We start from the raw sequence: 23330 nt of genomic DNA on the forward strand, positions 1-23330 counted from the left end.
AGTGGGGTCTGGTGATTTTTGACATCGTTTTATAATTGAAGAAATAAGGGACAGAGAAGTTACATAGATTTCCCCAGGTTATACAATTAGTGACGAGGTCGGGATTCAAACCCAAGTGATCTGACTCTCGACTTTGTACCCTTAGCCGCTAAACTAAGTAATTTCCCCAAATTTATCCTGCTAAACAAATGACAGGCATTCAAGTCCTACACCAAAGCCTATGCTCTTTAATTTACACCACGCTGCCTTAGGATTCAGGCCAAACCACACCTACTGTGTGCACCTTTTTTGTCGGATTCAGACAGAATTAGATATTCCTTCCCCTGGGTCTTCCTAGCACTCTCTCTCTCTCTCTCTCTCTATATATATATATATGATATATGATATATATATCATATATATGTAAATAAATAGTAATTTTAATCTTTTAATAATCTTTTAATATGTACATTTACCTTTAAAATACAATTTCCTTAAATGAAGGGATTATCTAATAATGAAGTAACTTTCCTTTGATTAAATATATCTTGAAAATATAAATGAATCAATGAATGAACAAATGAAAAACCCCACAACATACACCTTTGGCCTCTATTAACATTTCTTCAATGTAAAGAAATCTGCACTTAGTGATTCATCTCTTGAAGAGAGCCTGGAAAGAGTTGATGTGTTAATTCGTATCTGTCTTTTATGTTTTAATATAAATAGATTCATCAGACCCTTTCCAGGAGAACTGTTTTGATGGAGCAAAGTACAGATAGAACAACACGATACTAATTTCTTGATAAAGTCGCCTGGGATAACCTCTGAAGGAAGTTAAGGACAGCTGAGGTAGACACTAGAAAACTAATTTTATAGACTTTGGAACTTTCTTTTTTGGACTGGTCTCTATTAATATTCTCAAACCCCATCTAAAATATCATTTACAAATAAAATCTGTCCTTGACCAAAGGAAGTGGGGGGGGTGATGAATTGGGGATGGTTAAGTAGATTAAAGTTAACGGGTGTGTAAGATTTCAAGTTGTTGCAACCTGCGATGCCCAAACCTGGTGGGGCTACAGAATCTCCTGGGGGCATTGAAAACTTTTCTTACCTGTGCCTCAACCCTAGTAAATCACCTGAATTCTCTACAGATTAAAAAAATAAGAGCAAAAACTCTCCCCATGTGATTCTAACATAAGAAGCTTGGCAAGAGAGAGTAAATCTGCTTTAACAAACTAATGTTTTAGGTCATCATGCATCACCATACTCAACATGAGCCGGGGGTGGTCTAGCTCTCAAAATGTCTCTCCACTTTTTAATATCGACTTCAAGCCATAAATATCCCGGGTAGTGGTACTGTTGGTGGTATGGACGGCGCCAGGGCCGACTTCATGGGCATGACACCTGTACGGTCACATAAGGCCCATAGTTAGAAGGGCTCTGTGTTTGATTTAATGCTCTGCTGTCACCTTCTTGAAACTCTTAATAATTTTTTTAAAAAGGGATCTCCTTTTTTATTTTGTACTGGCCCAGCAAATTATGTAGCTGGTCTGGGGTGGCAGGCATTGAAGGGCAGGGAGTTTTATGGAGTGTGGGTGGAGAATAGTCATTGGCTAGTTTTTAGATCCAGTTAACTAGATGAAAATGAAGGCGTTAGGGAGGGTGTCACTCCACATCCAGAGGAGTCTTGAACAAGCCCGTCCTCTTGGTAGGCTTCATCTTGATCTTTAAAAAAGGACAGGGAAGATGGAGTAGGTGGTCCCTAGCATCACATCCAGTTCTGGCACGTGGCAAAAGCTTCCCTGTGTTCAGCAAAACCTACTTCCTGTTCATACTTCACACACAGCAAGACTTCAAGTGCAAACATCTCTCACAAATGGGTGTGGCCACGCATATGAGTCTGCTCGGGCTGCCATAACCAAGGACCGCAGACGGGGCAGCTTAGCCCACAGGAATCTCTTTTCTCACCATTCTGGAGGCTAGAAATCTGAGATCAAGGTGTCGACAGAGCTGGTTTCTTCTGAGGCCTGTCTTTTTGGCTTGTACCTGTCCATCATCTCCCTGTACCTGGTCTTCCCTCTGTATGTGTCTGTGTCCAAACTTCCCCTTCTTTTAAGAACACCAGTCATACCAGATTAAAGGTCACTCTAATGACCTCATCTGAACTTAATTACCTCTTTAAAGACACTATCTCCAAGTACAGTCACATTCTGAGTACCAGGGGCTAAGACTTCTACATATACATTTGGGGGGAACATAGCTCAGCCCATAACACCATGTGATGGAGTGTTGACTAATAAAATACGGACAGCACTTAGAGATTCCACCTCAGGTCAATGCTATAGACACCCTGCATACACAGCTCCCTATTCCTTTGTCCCCCCTTCCACCTGGCTGGATAGAGACCACCCTCTGGGCAACCTTGAAAGCCACATGTCGAAAACCAATGATCCACAAGGTGGAAGGAGCCCGGGTCCCTAAGTCAGCACTTAAAGAAGAGCCACTCCACCAGAAACGCTCACACAGAATTGTGATATGAATAAGAAACAAGCTGTTACGGTGTCAGGCTCTGCGATTTCGGGGTTCATCTGTTATAGCAGCCAGTGCTATCACAGCTGAAATAATCATCCCATGAAGATTCAGAGAAATGGACAGATCATGTTTGCTTTGCTTCAGTTAAGCAACTGCCGGTTATTAAGCACCTACTGGGGGCTTAGATTCACGCCAGGTGCTGTAGGGCACAAAAGAAATAAAAAGCACAGTGCCTGCCCTCCACATTGCGGGGAAGGCAATGGATCCTAAGAACACCATTAAATGCTGAATTGTAGAGAAATACCACCAAGTTAAAGTTTGAAAGAGTGGTTTACCCATGGAGGCTGGTGGCGTCAGAAAGGCTTCATTTGATGAGCTGGACGTTGACCTTGGCTTGAAGCCCAGGAGGAATTCAGATCAGTGTAGGGTATCCCAGGAAGGAGGATACTCATGCAGGAAACCAAGTGTGAGAAGAAGCCACGCAGAAGTGAGAAATGGTGAGAATTCTGCCCAACAGAAGCAGAGAATCCTGCTGGGGAGCGCTGCTAACAGAGAAAAGCACTACACCCAAGCCAGACTCAGACAAGCCTAGGGAGCTAGGTGATTATTTTAAGCTGGTTTATTTCAATACGGCAGTCCCGACTCAAACTTGATTGGGAAAATTCTTCAGAAAATTCTCCCTTGTGCCTTTCCCGTTGAATCACTACCTCTTACTTGTCTCCTCTCTTGAGCACATGTTTCTGGAGCTTGTGAACAGATACTAAGATAGAACTCTAAAGCACAACCCCACCCCTGTGGCTCATGATTTCACTTTTATTTTGTTTTCATTCTACTATCATATGTAAGTCTTATTTCTAACTCCCATTTTATCTTGTGTGTTTTTACAAAACTTCTGCTACACAGGAAAGAATTTCCTTCTTTCCTCATTTATAATGTAACGAGGATTTAATTTGGGGTTCTCCAATGAAATATCACCATCCTCATCATCCCTTTTTTAATCCCTAGCTTCCATCTGTTGCACCTTAATTTAACTCTTTTGGTCGGCGTCTCTATCTCTTGGCCATTTGTTACAAGACTCCAGCCAGCATTTCCTGCTGCACTCAGTAATACCACAGTAATAGTTTTTCCATTGAAAAATACCACAAGTACGATATTTCCAATGGAAATACCACAAGAACAGTGTTTCCACTGAGCGTACCACAACGAGAGTGCTTTTGTGGTACCTAAATTCTGAGTTGAACTCGTAATGTTCATCTTGGATTCATTATAACTAGAGCCCCTACTTTCTGGAAAGCACCAAAACGGGGATGGAATTTTTATTTGTAGTTAAAAAAATACAATAAAAATAAAAGTTGGATGATGCCAAGACAATTTTGCACTTGCTTTTGTGAGTAAAATATGAATAGATTAAGCAAGTGAAAGAATGAGGAAAAACTTCATAAAAATGTACAGAGGCTTAACAGCTGGAAAAGCAAGGATGTGTGTGTGTGTGTGTGTGTGTGTGTGTGTGTGTGTGTGTATGATAACATATAAGGCAGCTCAGCAGCTGGGAAAGCAGCAACCTGTAAAAACACTTAACATTTATAGCCACTCAGTGGCTGGAAAACCAACTTCTCATAAAATCGATTTAACATTTTGGTCGCTGTTGAAGACATTTAATGCGTGCGTGTTTATATATCTCTGTTTACACTGTAGCCCCATGGATTTCAGTGGGTTTTAATAGTCATAACTTGGAAGAGACCACTTGAAACAGTTGAGGGTATATAATGTTTTGCATCATTTGACAATGACGATGTTTACCAACACATATAGATTGCTTTTAGACACTGGAGTAAGTGTACCTAGAGTCTGATTAATTACACTCTCTTTATTAACTTTTGCATTTGTACCATATCACTGATCTGCAGTGTCCTACTTCTGAAAGTCATTTTTTTAAACAAAATTTCCAGTTGGAATTATTCTCTTATTTTCCAGGCATTTAAGACTAAGCTTCTTAAATCCTGATCTGCCTGTAGTTTGGCAAAAACAAAATTATCCGTCAGGAGAGCCCAGTTTTTTCCATTTCCCTTGTTATGTCTTAAATCAGTTTAGTTAAAGAGGGTAACATTTTGCTATTTTTTTCTTTCAGTTGTTTTTTTTTCTCTTGGTTAGTTCCACAAAATGAACTTGATGAGCAACTTGTTAAAGAGAATCCCATTTTTTAAAAATCTGGTGTGGGAGGGAGGAATGGAATTGAAAAAAGAAAGTGGAATTAAAAAAAAATATCCTTGACACTTTTAAAGTTAGTAATACTGGAGCAAAAGTTATATTGGAAAAGGCGCTAAAATTCTAAGGCACAGCCCATCATTTTATACATGTGTTACCTTGAAGATAAAGAAGTCACAATATCTTGAAACTTCAAGTTTCTACTTGTAAAATACAGATAATTGTACTTGCTTTACCTACTTCTCCTGAGAGCTTTGAGGCTCAAAGAATGTACTGTGTGGCAATGTGTTTGGGTGATGTCAAAGCACTAGGCATAAAATATTATCGTAACACAATAATAAAACTATAACTCTCATGAAAACTTCAGCACGTTAAAGGTAAAAACTTGGGACTTCTCTGGTGGCGCAGTGGTTAAGAATCCACCTGCCAATGCAGGGGACACGGGTTTGAGCCCTGGTCCGGGAAGATCCCACATGCTGCGGAGCAGCTAAGCCCATGCGCCGCAACTACTGAGCCTGCACTCTGGAACCCGCGAGGCACAACTACTGAGCCTGTGTGCCGCAACTACTGAGCCCGCGTGCTGCAATGAAGACCCAACTCAGCCAAAAATTTTGAAAAAGTAAAAAGTAAAAGCTTAATCAAAATCACAAGGATGTATATGTTCCTAGGCTTCCATTAAGTGGACATTTTTATCTCTTCAGAAGATGAAAGTTAGAGAAACTAGAAAATCAACAGACAGGTCATACACATGATCATGACACTGTCCACTCTGAATCCATGAAGTTATTTTCATCTGTTTTCTCCTCTGATCATAGCCCACCTCTGAGCAGAGGCATTCAAGCGGACTAATTATTCTTAACCTAGTTACTGTACTTAAGGTTCGAACCCTTTTTCCTGCTGGAGAAAGGCTTTATGATTACTTATATCAGAGTTTCCTCAAAGCAATGCAGCGGAGTAGGACCCTAGATTATTACGGCGACATTTCATTAGAGCACAGCAATATGACATTCTCCTCCCCTTTCTCCTTCTTCTTTTTATTCTTTATATTCCAAGGACAGGATCTACACAGAAAAACTTACTGCAACCATCTCTTTCCTACAAGGCATGTTTACGGCTTGGAACCCAGATGATATTATCATGCTCAGTGTGATGGCCTCAGCTGAGGTCTCCCCCAACCCCCCGCCGCCAAAATGAATAGAAGCCCCTTAACAGACAAATAGAGACAAAGATTTGAAATGTCAATTCTTAACAGTTCTCTAAATTTCTAGGCCACTGATCCATCCAGATTAAAAACAAATATTCATAACTAAGAGATGTTTGAAACCTGGAATGTCTAATTCCAGCCAGGAAGGCCCAGAGGTGTCCTCCCTTTTATTCATTTTATAATTGAGAATTCGCTTCAAGTGGTAGTAGAAATAAAACATGAAAAAGAAAATAAAGTTGTTAAATGTTAGCCATTTGAGAGAACTTTCTCCTTAGAAACCCTGCTCTCTTCTAACGGAGTGGAAATAAAAGCAAGATTTGGGGGAGGGATGTGATTGAACTTGCCTATCACTCCATAAAGATGCTTATTTTGTGCTCAGGAAGAGCATTACGTTTTGGACGTTGTATTAAGAAAGGACCAAACAACAATATGTCCAAGTGGGAAGACATGGATATTTCAACCTCATAGAAAACCAAAGAAAAGAACTGTTTTTAAAAAGTGTAAAAACTAAAGAGGCGTGAACGAACGCCACAAAAACTCTCAACTAATCCCTGGGTTCCAGGTCACCAGGCACGGTTTCCACAGGGCTCAAACCGCTGTCCTTCCCTCCCTCCCTGGAGATGTCCAAACAGTGCAGGGTAACCACAGACCCCAGTGCTGTGCAGTCATCCTTCCTGTGGGAAGTGGCAAGACTGCTGATAGTAAAGAGACTTTCCAAAGTTTGAAAGTTGTAAACACGATAAATCACGAGCTGCTACGGCAGAACCAGCAGGAGAAAATGGGAATGGGAGTGGACAGCTTAACTGGCCCTGACTCTTCCTCATTATACTGCTACTAAAGCCAAAGAGCTTCTTCGAGACCCATGGACACATGAGGTATTGGACTAGTACACGTAGTGAGGCTTCCTGAATATAAGCATTATAACACAGCGTAATCTTGGAGGGACCAAATTTAAAGGTAGAGGATACTGTGGAAGATGGTTGTATCCTCTTACTGATACGTCTCTGACATCAGGGAACATAAAACTCTCATTAGGAAGAGGGTCTAAACAATCAATAGCTAATGAACGATAGTTAATCTGAGAGCCTACATCTCCAACTCAGGAGATTCAAGAAAATCTGAATGGTAAGTGAAGTCTGATTGAGCAAAGCAGGTGATTTACCTACTTCATGGGTGGCACTCAACTTATAAACATTGCTACTGCTGGCCAAAAATTTTAAAACCAGAGATAAAAGCGAAGAGATGAAAGAAATTGGCAGTGTAAGAACATATGAGGATAAGAAATAGCAAGAGGCTCCAGTGGAGATATAGCTGGATCCAGGAGGGAAAAAAAAACAACAAAACTAAAATGAAAGAAGAGGAGGGTACAGAGAGCAGAGGAGAAACTTCTGGAGAAAGATACTCTCTCTTGGCAAGATGAATGGAAAATAAAACTGCAGAATGAAAGACTGCTTTAAAGAGCCGTCCCTAGTCTTCTGCCAGCACAGGCTAATCTGTATCTCTGGAACTAGCAGAAAGGATGTCAGTGGAAAGCCATGTTACAGTCACCTTGTAACAAATATTTCACTGCACATGTGGCGTCAGGAGGGAACGGGACGAATTTAGGGTTCATGGAGTGAAGAATGGCTTCAGGAGCTCCAAACATCCCATCCCTGAGCTTCAACTTCAGAACATAGGCTCTTTCCTTCTAACTGCACATGGGAAATGAAGAGAACAGGGGCTGGGCTGTCAATTAAGATTTAAAGTTGGCTCCACGGGAAGGGAACTAGCACCCATCCAGCTGTAAATGCTTCTTTAATGAAGTATGAAGGACCAAGCCTGACACCAAGAAAAATACTCCAGCAGAGAGTTCGAAGCTTTGAAAGACAGGGGAATAAGCTGCACCCGCTCCAGACTTAGCATTCTCATTCTTGAATTTGCTTTGGTTGGTGTGAAGGGTGATCCGTTTATGCTTCTCTGCCCACATTGCTTTTCATGTCATTATGATGACTGTTAAACTGTAGATCCCTAGAAAGTAACTCTTCCTTCAGTCTTTCCTTCCTCCTTTCCTCTCTTTCTCCTGCTTTTCCTTAACGATTTCTTGTCAATTCAGCTGAGAGTACAAAAAAAGTACAGCCTATTGAATTTTCACAAAATGAACATACCCTGTAAGCATAACGTGCGTGAGATCACAAAGCAGAAAGTTCCTAACGTTGCAGAAGCTCTGAACATCTCCCTCAAGTTGCTACCAAAGGTAAACACAGTCATGACTCATGACAACATAGAGTAAATTTGCCTGTATTTGAAATTTATATTATTAGATGCATACAGTCTATTCTCCTTTGTATTTGGCTCCTTTTATGTTTGTAAGACTCATCCACAGTGTCGCATGAAGCAATAGATGATTCATGTTCATTCTCCATGGTATGGCTAGACCACAACTTTATGTATAGACTCTTCTATTAATAGAAATTATTGTACATGAATACAATACAATATTGTATGTGTATAGGTGTGAATATGTGTATATACCTCTTTGGGGTGTATAGCCAGAGAAGTGGAATTGCTGATTTATAAGATATGATTATCTCAGCTTTAAAAACCATTCGATATCCTCTTTGTCGAGTTCCTGTGCAAACCTTTTCCCCATTTTTCTATTGATTTTCTGCCTTTCCACTCTCTTAATGGTTTATTTTGAATGAACAGAAGTTCTTATTTTAATATAGCTCAATTATCTGCTTTTTAAACCCTATATGGATAACTCGCTTTTTGTATCTTATTTAAGAAATCCTTGCCTACTTGACGATCATGAAAATCTTTTCTTATGTGTTATTCTAGAAGCTTTGTTTAGTTTTACATTTAGATCTACATGCCATCTGGAATCAACTTTGGTGTATGGTGTGAGGTAGGAGGTGGAATTAGCAAAAACAGCAACCACATAGTTAATTAGCAGGACAGAGAACAGAGCCTATCTGGGACATGACAACTATTTGTTCCAGGAAAGTCCTGCAAACCACCTTCTCCAGGCAAATATTTTATTTATCTAGGAAAGTTATGTCTCTCCTGTCAGGACAGTAGATTTCTCACCTGAGCAAGCGGTTCACTTACAAGAATCAGTTTACTTAACCTAGACTCATTTTAAGGCTCTCTCTGTCTGCCAATCCTAAACTATTATGTCACGGAATTTTCTAATCTCATTCAGTTCCCAGCCTTGAAAGATTTTATCTTCAACCACTTTGGTCCAAATCCCAAAGCTCCAAATACCTTGCTTTGACTTTTGTCAAACGTAGACCTAACAAATTTAGTTTCCATCATCAACAGGTTTTGGGGTGGTCTTTTCAGGAGTTGACAGCAGACAGAGGAGAGGTGTGTTTGGGTCCTTAGAGGTGCCAAACTGACTTAGCTCCATTTAGTGAAAAGAACACCTTTTCTGTATGCTATTGCATCTCACCTTTGTTAAAAATCAAGTAACCATACATGTGTTTTCTTTTTTCATGCTTTCTAGTCTGTTCTATTTGTCTACTTTATGCCAATACCACACTTTCATAAATACTACAGCTTTAAAATGTCTTATTACCTAGGATTCTGCATCCCCAAACTTGGTTGTCTTTTGAGCTTTTCTTGGCTAATTTTGGCCCTTTGTATTTCCAAATAAGTTCTGGAATCAGTTTGACAGTCTCCAGAAACACTTCCAAGGATTCTGTTCAGTCCATTGATCAGTTTGGGATAAATGTAATCTATAAACTACTGGATCTTCTAAATGCATGTATATTTATATTTGTCTTTATTTCTCTCACTAATGCTTTACAGTTTTCTTTGTATTTTGTACACCTATCATTAGATTTATTCCCAAGTATTTTACATGTTTTGATTAAATTACAAATGGTATCTTTTTGCTCTATTTTCTGTTTGTTGTATTCAGAGATCTTGCTAAAATGGCTCATTAAAGCAAATTGCTTATCTGTTATGGATTATCTACTTATGCAATCATGTCATCTGTGAATAAAGATCATTTTCTTTCTTTCCAAACTGTGCATGTGTGTAAATACTTTTTGCTAGCAGAGTAGCATTTTCCCTTACTGCAATATATCTGGTTTATGTGTTTTGGGTGGTCTTTTGTGGAGCTGACAGTTGACAGAAGCGAGATTTATCTAACTCCTTTGAATTCCAATAGTTAATTAGTCCTGGGATTGGAAGCAGAAGACCTGAACTCAAGTCTGTTATAATTTTCAAAAGGGTAAAATTATGACTTTCATACAAATATACAATAAATACGTGTACATTTAAAAAATTTAAGTCATTAATTAGGAAAGCTGTTAGATGCTAAAATCAGTTCAAGGGCTTCCCTGGTGGCGCAGTGGTTAAGAATCTGCCTGCCAATGCAGGGGACACGGGTTCGAGCCCTGGTCCGGGAAGATCCCACACGTCACGGAGCAACTAAGTCCGTGCGCCACAACTACTGAGCCTGCGCTCTAGAGCCCGTGAGCCACAACTACTGAGCCCACGAACCACAACTACTGAAGCCCGTGTGCCTAGAGCCCGTGCTCTGCAACAAGAGAAACCACCGCATTGAGAAGCCCGTGCACCACAACGAACAGTAGCCCCCGCTGGCTGCAACTAGAGAAAGCCTGCGCGCAGCAACAGAGACCTAATGCAGCCAAAAATAAATACATAAAATAAATAAAAAATTAAAATAAATAAATAAAATGAAATCAGTTCAAAAGAAAAATCTGAATACAGATACAAATACAGGCGTTCAGGATTGCTGAAGTAAATTTGCTAGTAGATGCAAACGGGTCAGAATCCACCAGGAACAAAATGTAGTATTTGAATCATCTTTTCCATAGGGTGGAAATCAATTGCAAAATCACCAGACAACATTAGCTTGCATCCCATCAGACAAGAATCATTTATGTTCCACTCTTTTACAACTTACAGAATTGTAAAATGGCTCAATCAATAAAAGGTTCAGATTCCTTTAAAAAGAAACCCAACATTTTATTGAAAGGACACCCAATAATCAGATGTCCATTTTCACATGTTTATCTTTGTTCCCCACAAACCTACAGAATATGTGATTTAGGCATGTAAATTAACAACCTTAAATATCAACTCTTCCATTTGTAAAGTGAGAATAATAGTTCTTATCTTATGAAGTATTATGAGGATTAGGTGAAATGATGGTTATGAATACATTTGAATACTATAAAGATCTGTAAATGTAGATTTATTTAAATCTATCAGAATACTTATAAGAAAATACTCATTTTAAGAGGCACCAGTTCAAACTTGTTCCAGTTCTTAGCTATATTCCACATATTCCTCATTATGACTTTCTCAAGTTTACCATAATTCTCCATTCCCAGGGTCTGGGCTTGAATTTTCTGTTCAAAGTCTCTTCAAGAATCCAGAATAAATGCTTGCAATTTGTGTTCTCTTTGTCCACACATAAGGACCTTTGAATAATAAACTAAGCATACTGCTTAAGAAGTAAGGCATGAATTGGTGCAAACACTGTGGAGAACAGTATGAAGATTCCTTAAGCAAAGCAAACATAGAGTTACCATATGATACCACAATCCCACTCCTGGGCATGTATCTGGAGAAAACTCTGATTCAAAAAGATACATGCACAAAACAAACAAACCAAACCAAAACAAAACAAAAGATACATGCATCCCAATCTTTATAGCAGCTCTATTTACAATAGCCAAGACACGGAAGCAACCTAAATGTCCATCAAAAGGTGAACGGATAAAGAGTACATATATATGTATCATATATAATGGAATATATATTTATATAATGGGATAAATAATGGAATATTATTTAGCCATAAAAACGAATGGAATATTGCCATTTGCAGCTACATGGATGGACTTAGAAATTATCATACTAAGTGAAGTAAGTCAGATATTATACAACTTATAGGTGGAATCTAAAAAATAACATAAATGAATCTATTTACACAACAGAAGCAGACTAACAGACTTAGAAAACAAACTTATGGTTATCAAAGGGGAAAGGGGGGGTGGGTAAATTAAGAGTATGGGATTAATAGATACACACTACTATATATAAAATCGATAAGCAACAAGGATTTACTGTATAGCACAGGGAACTATATTCAATATCTTGTAATAACCTACAATGGAAAATAATCTGAAAAAATAATAATATGAACATATGTAACTGAATCACTTTGCTGTACACCTGGAACTAACACAGTATTGTAAATCTAAATTTACAAATAAGTAAATATACTTCGATTAAAAAAACATAAGGCACAAGTAATGGGATTAATGTACCTTAAGAAGTGACTATGACTTCTTAGTCGTTGTGCTAGGTTTCCTATACACTCTATTTAATATAATTCAACACTTACAATAGCCCTGTAAGATATTATCCTCAAGGAGAAACCAAAGATCAGAAAGTTTAAGTACTTGTTCTAAAATAGTGAATAGTAGATTTGGGTTATAGATCCAGTCTACACAATTTCAAAGTCCATTTTATTTCTCTATACTTTGTACAAAGAAGCTAAAGGAAGGTGAGCTGGGAAACAAGGTCTCTCCCTAAATTAAACCAAACCAAATAACTTCTAACTTCTATGTCCTTAGAATAAAGACACATACTAATTGGCAGCCTATTCACTATAGGTAGACTATGACCTTAAATTGGCAAAAGGAGACCTAGTAGAAGTAGGACCTGCAGGATGTGACTTTCTTTGCCTTCTCATTGCCAGGAATGCAGTTGATTCTTAATAAATAGATCTCTGATGTAATTGGTAAGCTCAAAAAATATGCTTCTAATAATCACTAGCTAACACACTGATCGCCAATTTATTCTGTTGGTTTAAATAAGATTTTCTTTTCTAATATATATTAGCCAGAGAAGATCGCAGTATTTTACTTGAACTCTGATCTTTTTACCAGGATATTTCTCTTGTAATTCTTTATCATAATAGTTCTGCTATTTTGGATTACAAATGTTTACATTGACACTGTAATGAATCCTGAAAAACGGTTTTATAGACAGACGTGTAGATATACATGTATATACAGAAATGGATGTAGGTATACAGATATACGGGATGTCTATCTATCTATCTTTATATGATTCATATAGATATGATTACATATTCTCTCCAGAATGCCTCCAGTTTCTTTGGTCAACTTCTGTCTTTCTTTTTTTTTTTTTTTGTGCGGTATGCGGGCCTCTCACTGTTGTGGTCTCTCCCGTTGTGGAGCACAGGCTCCGGACGCGCAGGCTCAGCGGCCAGCGGCCATGGCTCACAGGCCCAGTCGCTCCACAGCATGTGGGATCTTCCCGGACCGGGGCACGAACCCGTGTCCCCTGCAACGGCAGGCGGACTCTCAACCACTGCGCCACCAGGGAAGCCCCAACTTCTGTCATTTTTTTATGAGGATTCTAGAAGTTAAGAATTTTACTTTTATTGCCATTTTGCAGAAGAGGAAAAAAGTAAATATAAACTAACTTCTCCAAGTTGACTAAATTAGTTTCCAAATGAGGAATAGAAGGAAGCTGGTGGACTGACATTGTTTCCAGTATTTAATTGTGCTGAAACTTTATAATAACTGTGAAAGGGTCATAGACTATGATCCTAAAAGAAACCTTAAAAAACGTACGTATTTCTTCACAGCGAGTGTGCCTGCAGGCCACAGGAGCCACCCAATCTGAATGTTAAGCATTTTCCAAATGACTGGATATATCTCAGAGGGTGTAAATCTTAACTGACAAGATTCCCTCCCCCCCCCCCCACACACTCGCACACACATACACGGCCAAATAACAGACGAGGCAGAGGTCTTCTAGAAGGACGAGAACATGGGCATGTAAAAGCTAGGTAAGGGAAAACGGTTCTTAATCCCAGCTGCATGTTAGAATAACTTGGAAGAGCTTGTTAAATGACCAGCCCATTTCCAGAAATTCCAGTTCAGTTGCTCTATCACCAGTGTTAATTTTAAAAGCTCCCTGGTGACTCTAATGTGCAACCAGGACTGAGACGCACTTGCTACAGGGATTTTAACAAAAGCCAGAAGGGATGAATAATTTTGAATGAGACACAAAATGATATCCCACAAATTGTTTCCCAAGGGACCTGGTACCAGTTTTCTATAGAGAGGGCAGCTATGAGGAACTAAAAGAGTTGAGGAAAGACCTGGGTCTCTTAGGATGTTATAAGAGAGTGAAAGGGCAAGATGATGCTACTATACAGATGTAAGCTGTTATACAGAGGATGGATAAACAACAAGGACCTACTGTACAGCAGAGAACTATAGTCAGTATTCTGTGATAAACCATAATAGAAAAGAATATGAAGAAAAAATATATATATATAACTGAATCACTTTGTTGTACAGCAGAAATTAACACATTGTGAACCAACTCTATTTCAATTAAAAAAAAAAAAGATGATGCTACTCTAGGTCCTAGGAATAGAGTAGAACACAAATAAGAAGTTCTTTTTCCAAATTTCATTGTGGTGAATCAAAGTTGATGTGCAAGAATTCAAACCAAACAGGAGTTGCAGGCACATTGATACTGGGACCAGCTTGTTGAAGGTCAAGGGCAGGATGGGATAAATAATTTTCAGGATCTAGTGCACAATAAAAAGGAGGGACCACTGTTTAAAAAAATGACGAAGAATTCAAGACATCAACAACAGAGCCTTAAATCAAGCAGGAGGATTTTTTTAAGGGGAGAAACCGGTGACCCATGAAGCTGGTCCTGAACAGGATGACGGAGGAAGGGTTCCCTTGAGAGAATCTGGAAGATGGTCGTACTGCGGGTGCACACTTGAAAGTCCTCGGAAGGGAAGAGAGGAATTGAGAGCAGTTGAGATTCCAGTCATCTTGATGTTGTGAACTTTGTTAAAGAAAATGTTTTGCACTTTTTAAGTAGCTTTAATTTTTATTTTTAGCTTTAATTTTTAAAATTATATCCCAATGTCACACAGTAAAGTTCATTATTTGGAGTGTACAGTTCAGCTTTCACCATCAAACATAGTATTAAGCGTAATATGGGAAAGATACTTTTTCTAGGTGAAGAATTCTGGATTGACAGGTGTGTCTGTCTTTGCATGTCAGGACTTTAAAGATGTCAATTCATTACCTTCTACCTTTCATGGTTTCTGATGAGAAGTGTACTTTAATTCTTATGTTTCTTTCTCTGTAATGTCTCATTTTCTCCGAATGTCTTCAATTTTTTTCCCTTTATATTTAGTTTTCTGCAGTTTGGATATGATATGCCTAGATGTGTCTATGTCTCTCTCTCTTTAAATTTATTCTGCTTGATGTTCTCTGAGTTTCATGGATCTATGTTTTGCTGCCTTTTGTTATTTTGGAAAATTCTCAGCCTTTTCATCTTCACTTATTTTTCATCCCCGCTTTCTCTGTCCTTTCCTTCTGGGATTTCAATTATGTGTATTTTTCATCACTTGGTATCACTGAATGGCTCTTCCATACTCTATTCCGCTTTCTCCTATTTATTTATGTAATCTTATATAATCTATCTTTTCTCTTTGTGTTTCAGCACTGGAAATTTCTACTGACCTATCTTCAGGCTCACTAATTCTTTCCTTGACTATGTCAGGTCCAACGGTTAACCTGCCTGTATTGGGTTGAATAGATACCCCCCAACCACACAATATTCATGTCCTTCCCAGGACCTCAGATGGTAAACTTATTTGGAAATAGTTAAGATGAGGTCACACTGAGGTAAGTTGGACCTTTAATCCAGGATGACTGGTGTACTTATAAATAAGAGGTGAAGAGACAGACCCACAAAGAGAAGACAATGTCATCTGAAGACACAGAAGACACACAGGAAGAATGCCATGTGACAACAGAGGAAGAGATTGAAGTTATCCTTCCACATGTCAAAGAACACCCGCAACCACCAGAAACTAGGAGATAGCCATGGAACAGATTTTCCCTCTGAGCACCCTCGGAAGGGACCAACCCTGTGGACACCTTAACTTTGGACTTCCGGCCTATAAAACTAGGAAAGAATAAATTTCCGATGTTTTAAGCGCCCAATTTCTGGTATTTTGTTACAATAGCTCTACGAAACTAATACACTGTCAAAGACATTTTTCTTATATGTGGCATCTAAAATATGGCACAAATGAACCTATCTGTGAAACAGAAACAGAATCACGTACATCGAGAACAGACTTGCGGTTGCCAAGGGGGAGTGGGGTGGGAGAGGGTTGGATTGGGAGTTTGGGGTTAGCAGATGCAAACTGGTATATACAGAATGGATAAACAACAAGGTCCTGCTGTAGAGCATAGGGAATTATATTCAATATTCTGTAATAAACCACAGTGGAAAAGAATATAAAAAAGAATGTATATAGATGCATAACTGAGTCATTCTGCTGTACAGCAGGAATTAACACAACACTGTAATTCAACTATACTTCAATCAAAGATAAATTTTTAAAGAGTCATTTTTGTCACTGTGTTATATCTAGTATTTCTGTTTGATTCTTTTAGTTTCCATCTCTTTGCTGAAATTATCCATCTAATCTGTCATTTATCCTCTTTTTTCATAACCTTTCATAGTGCTATTAAATTGCCTTGATAAGTTCCAACATCTGTGTCATATCTGAGTCTGGTTCTGTTAATTGTGCTGTGTCTTGGCAGTGTGTTATGTGGGTTTTGTTTGTTTGTTTGTTTTCTAGTATGCCTTGTAATTTTTTCCTGAAAGCCACACATTTTGTGTAGGGCAGCAAAGACTGAGGTAAATAGATTTTTATGCGTGGAAATGGGCTCGTGTTTCCTTCTGCTGAGTCTTCAGTCTGGGGTTGGAATCAGTCTAGGGCAAGAGTCAGTCGAACTGGGTTTGGGGTTTGTTGTTGCCATGGTTACCCGGAGTGTACCACAAGCTTCAGCTTCCTCTAGTGTTTAGGGTGGTGACTGGTCTGCCAGAGGGTTTTCCTCATCCTCAATTTCTGTTCCACTCCCAGCTTTAAGTCTCCTCTGTACACTGTGTGTCAGGAGGGTCTTTCTCCTGCAGTTTTCCACTGCATTTGTTACTCAATGCTGATGTGACTGTTTGGGGTGGGAAGCAACATCCTTGTTATTCTGGATAAACCTCAGGCTTAGACAAGCACCATGATCCTAGGCTTTGGGGATCTGGCCTGCTGTGCTCCTGCCCCATCCCCAGCTCTTGTTCCCAGTCTATATTCCTGTCCCTCTCGCAGGCTTAGAGGATATGTGCTGTTGTTGTTCCTGTCCCCCAGCTGTAATGAGTTTTAACCAGTGACCTAACATCTAGAAAGCTCCTTACCCATCCTGCCTCCCAGGCTGTAAGGCTCTTACTCTGTAGGTGAAATGGGGGCTCATGCTTCTCCCACAGTGGCCACTACCATCCCACCCTCCACAGCCCTGAGCAGTTAGGGGTGCTTTCTCAGGACCCTCACCCATCTTTTTTTGAGCATGCAGGGAAGTCCAGAGCCTGCCAGTAGGTGTAAACTATTCCCATATTGGCAGCCCACAAGGCCTCCACACTCTCTCCAGCCCCTACCTGCCCCCTCCCAATGCACAAACAATTCTAGCTGAATTCTTTCACCTGTGTCTCTGGTTATATTTGCCCCAGGTAGGCAAGTGCCAGAACCACTGCTATCTCTTCAGGTGTCCATCTCTCCCTAGATTCTGGGCTAGCTCACTGCTCGGAAACCTCAGCTCTCCGATGAGTCTGTGACAAATCATGACCTCAGTTTGCCCAACACCTTTTGTGGTCCCAAGGTTGGGACTGCCCTGGTGGCGCGGTGGTTAAGAATCTGCCTGCCAATGCAGGGGACACGGGTTCGAGCCCTGGTCTGGGAAGATCCCACATGCCAAGGGGCAACTAAGCCCGTGAGCCGCAACTACTGAGCCTGCGCTCTAGAGCCTGCGAGCCACAACTACTGAACCCGCGTGCCACAACTACAAAGCCTGTGCTCTAGAGCCCGTGAACCACAACTACTGAAGCCCGCGTGCCTAGAGCCCGTGCTCCACAACAAGAGGAGCCCCCGCTCACTACAACTAGAGAAAGCCCGTGCGCAGGAACGAAGACCCAAAGCAGCCAAAAATAAATAAATAAATTTATATCAAAAAAAAAGAATGAAAAGATCATGTAGTCTTGCGGCTCGCCTCTGTCTGCTCCTCATTTTAACTCCACCTGTGGCAGGTGTTCCTTTGGGTAACTCTGCCCCGAAGTTTTCTGATCACCTTTGGTGGAACAGACCCTGACTTGTGTGGCCAGGTTGCCCGACACACAAGCACTCACAGCTCAAGCTCCGAAGAACTTTCATAGCAACACTTATGTAACACTGTCTGTGACCTTGCCAGAAACCCTGAAATTTCATAGCGGGAAGAAGCCTCCAGGATCACCTAACACAGTTACCCATTTCTCAGCTCAGGATATTCAGGAAGACGAAGTGACTTGCTTCACAAATTGGAAGCAAAACAAGAGCTCTTCCCAGATCCTTTGACGTACTTATCTCCCCTGTAATTTATTTGTACGTCTATTCATTTCTAAAAAAAACATTTATTAAATGCTACTTCACGATGGGCCCTCTTCCAGCCACTCATGTGAAATGCAGAGCAAGACAGGTGTAGCCTGTGCCTTCCTGGCGGTGCATCCTGCTGACTTCAGCAAAATGCCCAGTGTCAGTTTCTCCAGTCAGTCACGACGGACATGCAGGGGGACCAGGAAGCAGAGAAGTCTTAGGGCCACTGAGACCACAGACGAGAACCCAGTCCTGGAACTGCTGCCTCTCGTTGATACGCACTGCCCCCACTGCAGAACACTTAGCTTCTAAAACTTAGTTCCTCTCACTTCTGACTCTAACCTTGGATCAAATCCCCCTTTTAACAGAGTCTCTGAAAACCATGTAAAACTACTCAGCGGTCCTTGAACCCTCACACCCGGCGATGAACTTATTCAGGAAAAGGTCTACCTTGCCCCAGGCCCAAACAGTCATGAAAACAGTTACGAGCATCTTCTCCAGCGATGGAGAAGCACCTCCATTTTCATAGTGGTTCTCAGTGGGGGCAGTTCTGCCTCCCAGGAACTGTGTAGCCATGTCTGGAGACGACTGGGAAGGGGTGCTCCTGGCATCCAGTGGGCAGAGGCCAGGGCTGCCGCTCACCACCCTGCAGCGTGCAGCACAGCCCTCCTCTTAACACCAGCAACACAGAGCCCCAAATGTCAACCCCAAATGCCAACTGTGTCCAGGTTGAGAAACTCTTACCTAGAGCTCTGGTCACCTCACACACAAGTAACCATAACCCATGAAGCTCCACGGCCCTTCAGATCCATTCAGGATAAATTAGTATAACTGCTTTAAGTAGACTCAAATCCAGACCCTTTAGCAGATCCCAAATCACCTCGCTTGGTCCAGTTTCGTCCCTAATGAGGAACTACAGTATGTTATTCCACACACATAAATGCTCATATAAAAGAAGGAATCTCAATCACCAATACAGGGTGTAAGCACCACCACTGGATTTCCTGGTAGTCTTCAAAACCACATGAAACTGCTATTAACATTAGCTGCATTTTCTGTTACCCTTAATGATAAATAAATTATAGGTTTAAAAGCCTATCAAAATACAAGAAAGATATACTTTCCCCACAAACCTGGAAGAGACTGCACAAGAAACTAGAAATGTCAACATCGTGAAAAATACAGTAATCCCGTTTTAAAATAGAATACTACCAACCCCAATTCTGAACTAAACCTATCCAAGATGTGACAGACTAAGGTATTCGCTCTAAATACCATCAGTTCACCTCTTGAACTACTCAGAACTTGTATTCCCTAGCTGACAAACACGGAATTGTTGATGCCAAGGGAATTCAAGGACTAAAGATCAGTTCTCTCAACACAGCTGCTAAGGCAGTAAATAATCATGCATCACATACACAGCTCACACAACAAAAAAGCCTGATGTGCATAAGCAAAAGTAACCTTCCTTACTGAATTCTCATCATGTACTTCTTCGTGGTCTGCACAACTGAGATTCACAACCTTGAAAGGCAGGTCTTATTTTCTCCAGGTTTCTTTTCTTTTCTTTTCTTTCTCTCTCCCTTCTCTCTCCCTTCTCTCTCTCTCTCTCTCTCTCTCTTTTTCTTTCTTTCTTTCTTTCTTTTTTTTTTTTGCAGTACGCAGGCCTCTCACTGCCGTGGCCTCTCCCGTCGCGGAGCACAGGCTCTGGATGCGCAGTCTCGGCGGCCATGGCTCACGGGCCCAGCCGCCCCGCGGCATGTGGGACCCTCCCGGACCGGGGCACGAACCCGCGTCCCCTGCATCGGCAGGCGGACTCTCAACCACTGCGCCACCAGCAAAGCCCCAGGTTAAGATTTTTTTCAAAAGCCTCCAGCAGGTAGACAACATGCTACAGGTCACACGGAAGGAAAATCGACTCCAGCTAGATTTAGACCCAAGTCCCATACCGTTTCTCCCACGGCCCTCTCTGCAGGTGGTCTTGGCACCTGGCATCAGTACTTCACGGAAGGGTACCCATCTATTCACCCGCCCTCAGCTCCTCAGGTTGCTCTTCTATAGCCCATGCCCTCTGAGAGTCTGCGGGTTCAAGGAGCACAGGAAAATCAAAGTTTACCAGAGCCAGGTCCCTAATTAGTCCAGTAATAACAACTCACCTAACACGGCTTAATTTTGTTCACCTTCTTTAGAGTGGATGACACCACCAGACTGGGCACGACTAGCTGGACCAGTTCCACTTAGTCAGTGACCTAAAATTGCCTTTGATCAGAAGCAAACGTGGTTTGTGGAATGGACTGGTTTTAGATGCCAAAAAAACAATGATTTTTTTGGAGCTAGACAAACACTGGGAACGCTTACTAGCGACCACAAAGTTAGTGTATTTGATCTTCCACGCTTGACGTCAAGACAAGGTTTTTAAATATCCTAGTATTTGGCTAGCTCTCAACTTAGCATTAGAGATGTTTAGAGATAATTGTAGTTAATAATATTGACACATAAAAGGAAGGGGGTCACTTACAAGAAGAAAACAGGCAGATTTAAATAACAAACTAGTACAAAGAGCAGTAGTGCTCAACCCTGACACACAAGAGAAGCCTTGAAAAATGCAAATGCCGAGTCCCACTCCAGACCAACTGAGTCAGAATCCTGGGGGATGGAGGGAGCAGTTGCACTGTTTTCAAACTTCCAGGGTTGGTTATTACGGACGGCAAGTGCTGAAAATGATGGCGGAGAGAGGGTTTGAGATAGGCGGTTCTGTGTGCAAACCTCAGCTCTGATATTACCAACTGCACACGCTGAGAAAACCCATAAATTCTCTGACTTGCCCTTTCCCCCCGTGATGCAGCGTAAGTGGTCTTTGCCACTTCGTGGTGCCTTAAGGATGAAGGCAAGATACATCTGTCACATGACACTGGGCCAATGTCATTATTACTCTTAAGATTCACTCTGTCCATATTCTCTTAGAAGTAAAGGATTTAGTTCTAAAATGGGTAAACAGACCAGTCCTCAGAGGCCCTGAAACGACTCATCTTTGTTTCTTTCTATGATCTGGGTTGAAATCAAGTGACTTGCTATTGGAGCACAGAGGAGAAGGCTGCTGGTTCTGATTGCACCGAGGTGATCTGTGGGCCAGAGGATGGAACTCTGGGCATCCCTCACCAGCATGAATGCAGAGTTTTGCTAGGATCCTGAACAGAATGGGCTTCTGTTAGCCACAGAATCAAAAGTAGGTAACAACTGCATCAAAACACCTATTCAAAGTGACTGCTAGTATCCAGAAAGGCTGCTAAGCACTTTGCAGTCCTTATTGCATTTGTACCTCACTTTGGCCCAATATCAGAGGTATAACCTCAACTTCACCAACAAAGAAATCGAAAGAAAACAGCGTGTCAAAAGTCTCCCAATTAGTAAGTGGCATTTCCTGCATCTGAAGCCATGTTTACTTGATTCAAAATCCTACTCTCTTTTTTTTTTTTTTTTTTTTTTGCGGTATGTGGGCCTCTCACTGCTGTGGCCTCTCCCGTTGCAGAGCACAGGCTCCGGACACGCAGGCCCAGCAGCCATGGCCCACGGGCCCAGCCGCTCCGCGGCACGTGGGATCCTCCCGGACCGGGGCACGAACCCCCGTCCCCTGCATCGGCAGGCGGACTCCCACCCACTGCGCCACCAGGGAAGCCCCAAAATCCTACTCTCTTAACCAGTGAATTTACTGTGCCCGGAATGAAGAGAGAACACAACACGGAAAGGATGAAAGCGCCCCCCGACTACCGTTGGATCTGCATCCTCCTAAGTTGGCTACTTCCTAGGTGAGCCAACTTACACATCTATGGCTCTAGAGAGGCATCAGTTGTCAGGTTTACGCAGAACAATCTTCTGGGATATAGACTAATACGCAGACTTCCAGGTCCTACCTGCCAGTGATTCAGAAACTGTAGGTCTGCGGTGGGGCCCCGAATCTGCCTTTTTAGCATTCATTCTAGGTTTCTCTAATACACATTGTTTCTGTTTTGCTTCCTTTGAGAATTATGTTTCTATACGTTATCTATGGCTTTTACTTTATTGCTTTAAACCTATTGCCCTAAAACAGGAGGCTCTGGGCCAAAACAAACCAGCCACCTGTTTTTGCAAATAAAGTTTTATTAGCACACAGCCACCCCTGGGCATCATCTGTGTCTGCTTTCATGACTGCAGAATCGAGTGTTTGCAGCAGAGCCCGTGTGGCCACAACCAAAGCAGAAGATATTTACTGTCTGGCCCTTTACAGCTGCAGTTTGCCAACCCCTGTCCTAAAATGACTCTACTGCCAGACTTTGGCAAAAGTGTGGACCACGGATTAATTTAGAAATGCTTTTCTGTATCTAACATCGTCTGAGTTGTTCAGCTTCTGGGATTCAATGAGTGCATGAAAATGTATTTTATTCATGAAAAACGTATCATTCATGATGTCTTGAGCCACGCCTGCCAGACGAGTGCTTAAATAAATTACATTATCTCCTTTTCCTACCTTCTGATGAGCCGCAAATCCAAGGGCAAGAGAAACAGATTTTTCTCTAGCAGATGACCAAGAAAAGCAGGTGTTCTCCATCAAATCTGCAAGACAAATGGAGAAAAGCCTGAGGAATTCATTAAGAATCCTTCTTAACTTATTTACTTGAAAAAAAAAAAAAGGTTAGGAAAGGCACAGACTTTCCCTGTTGCCACATACTTAAAAAAATATCCAGATTGAGGGGAAGGGCCAATTGACATGGTGGAGGTAACTTCTTCCAGTTGCCGTGACTCTGCCAGGAAAGTTAACCCACCTGTTCCCCCGCAACCCATCATTATGCAAAGGCAACAGCTGCCACACTAGGTCAAGCTCCTTTGGACCAGAGGGAAAAGGGGACAATCATCAAGCCAGAGAAGAGAAAAGGA

The 23330-nt window shown here is 41.2% G+C and overlaps 1 long non-coding RNA gene across 2 annotated transcripts in view; it reads right to left on the minus strand.

Annotated features, from left to right (window-relative positions):
- Positions 1-23330, minus strand: part of LOC114889659 — a 66821-nt gene that overhangs the window by 18640 nt on the left and 24851 nt on the right. For both annotated transcript variants that reach the window (XR_003792071.1, XR_003792072.1), the window contains exon 2: positions 22924-23009. This is a non-coding gene — a long non-coding RNA (uncharacterized LOC114889659). The remainder of the gene's footprint in view (positions 1-22923; positions 23010-23330) is intronic.

This window comes from Monodon monoceros, unplaced genomic scaffold (genome assembly GCF_005190385.1).
Source record: "Monodon monoceros isolate NGI ecotype Baffin Bay Population unplaced genomic scaffold, NGI_Narwhal_1 Super_Scaffold_9, whole genome shotgun sequence".
Lineage (NCBI taxonomy): Eukaryota > Metazoa > Chordata > Mammalia > Artiodactyla > Monodontidae > Monodon > Monodon monoceros.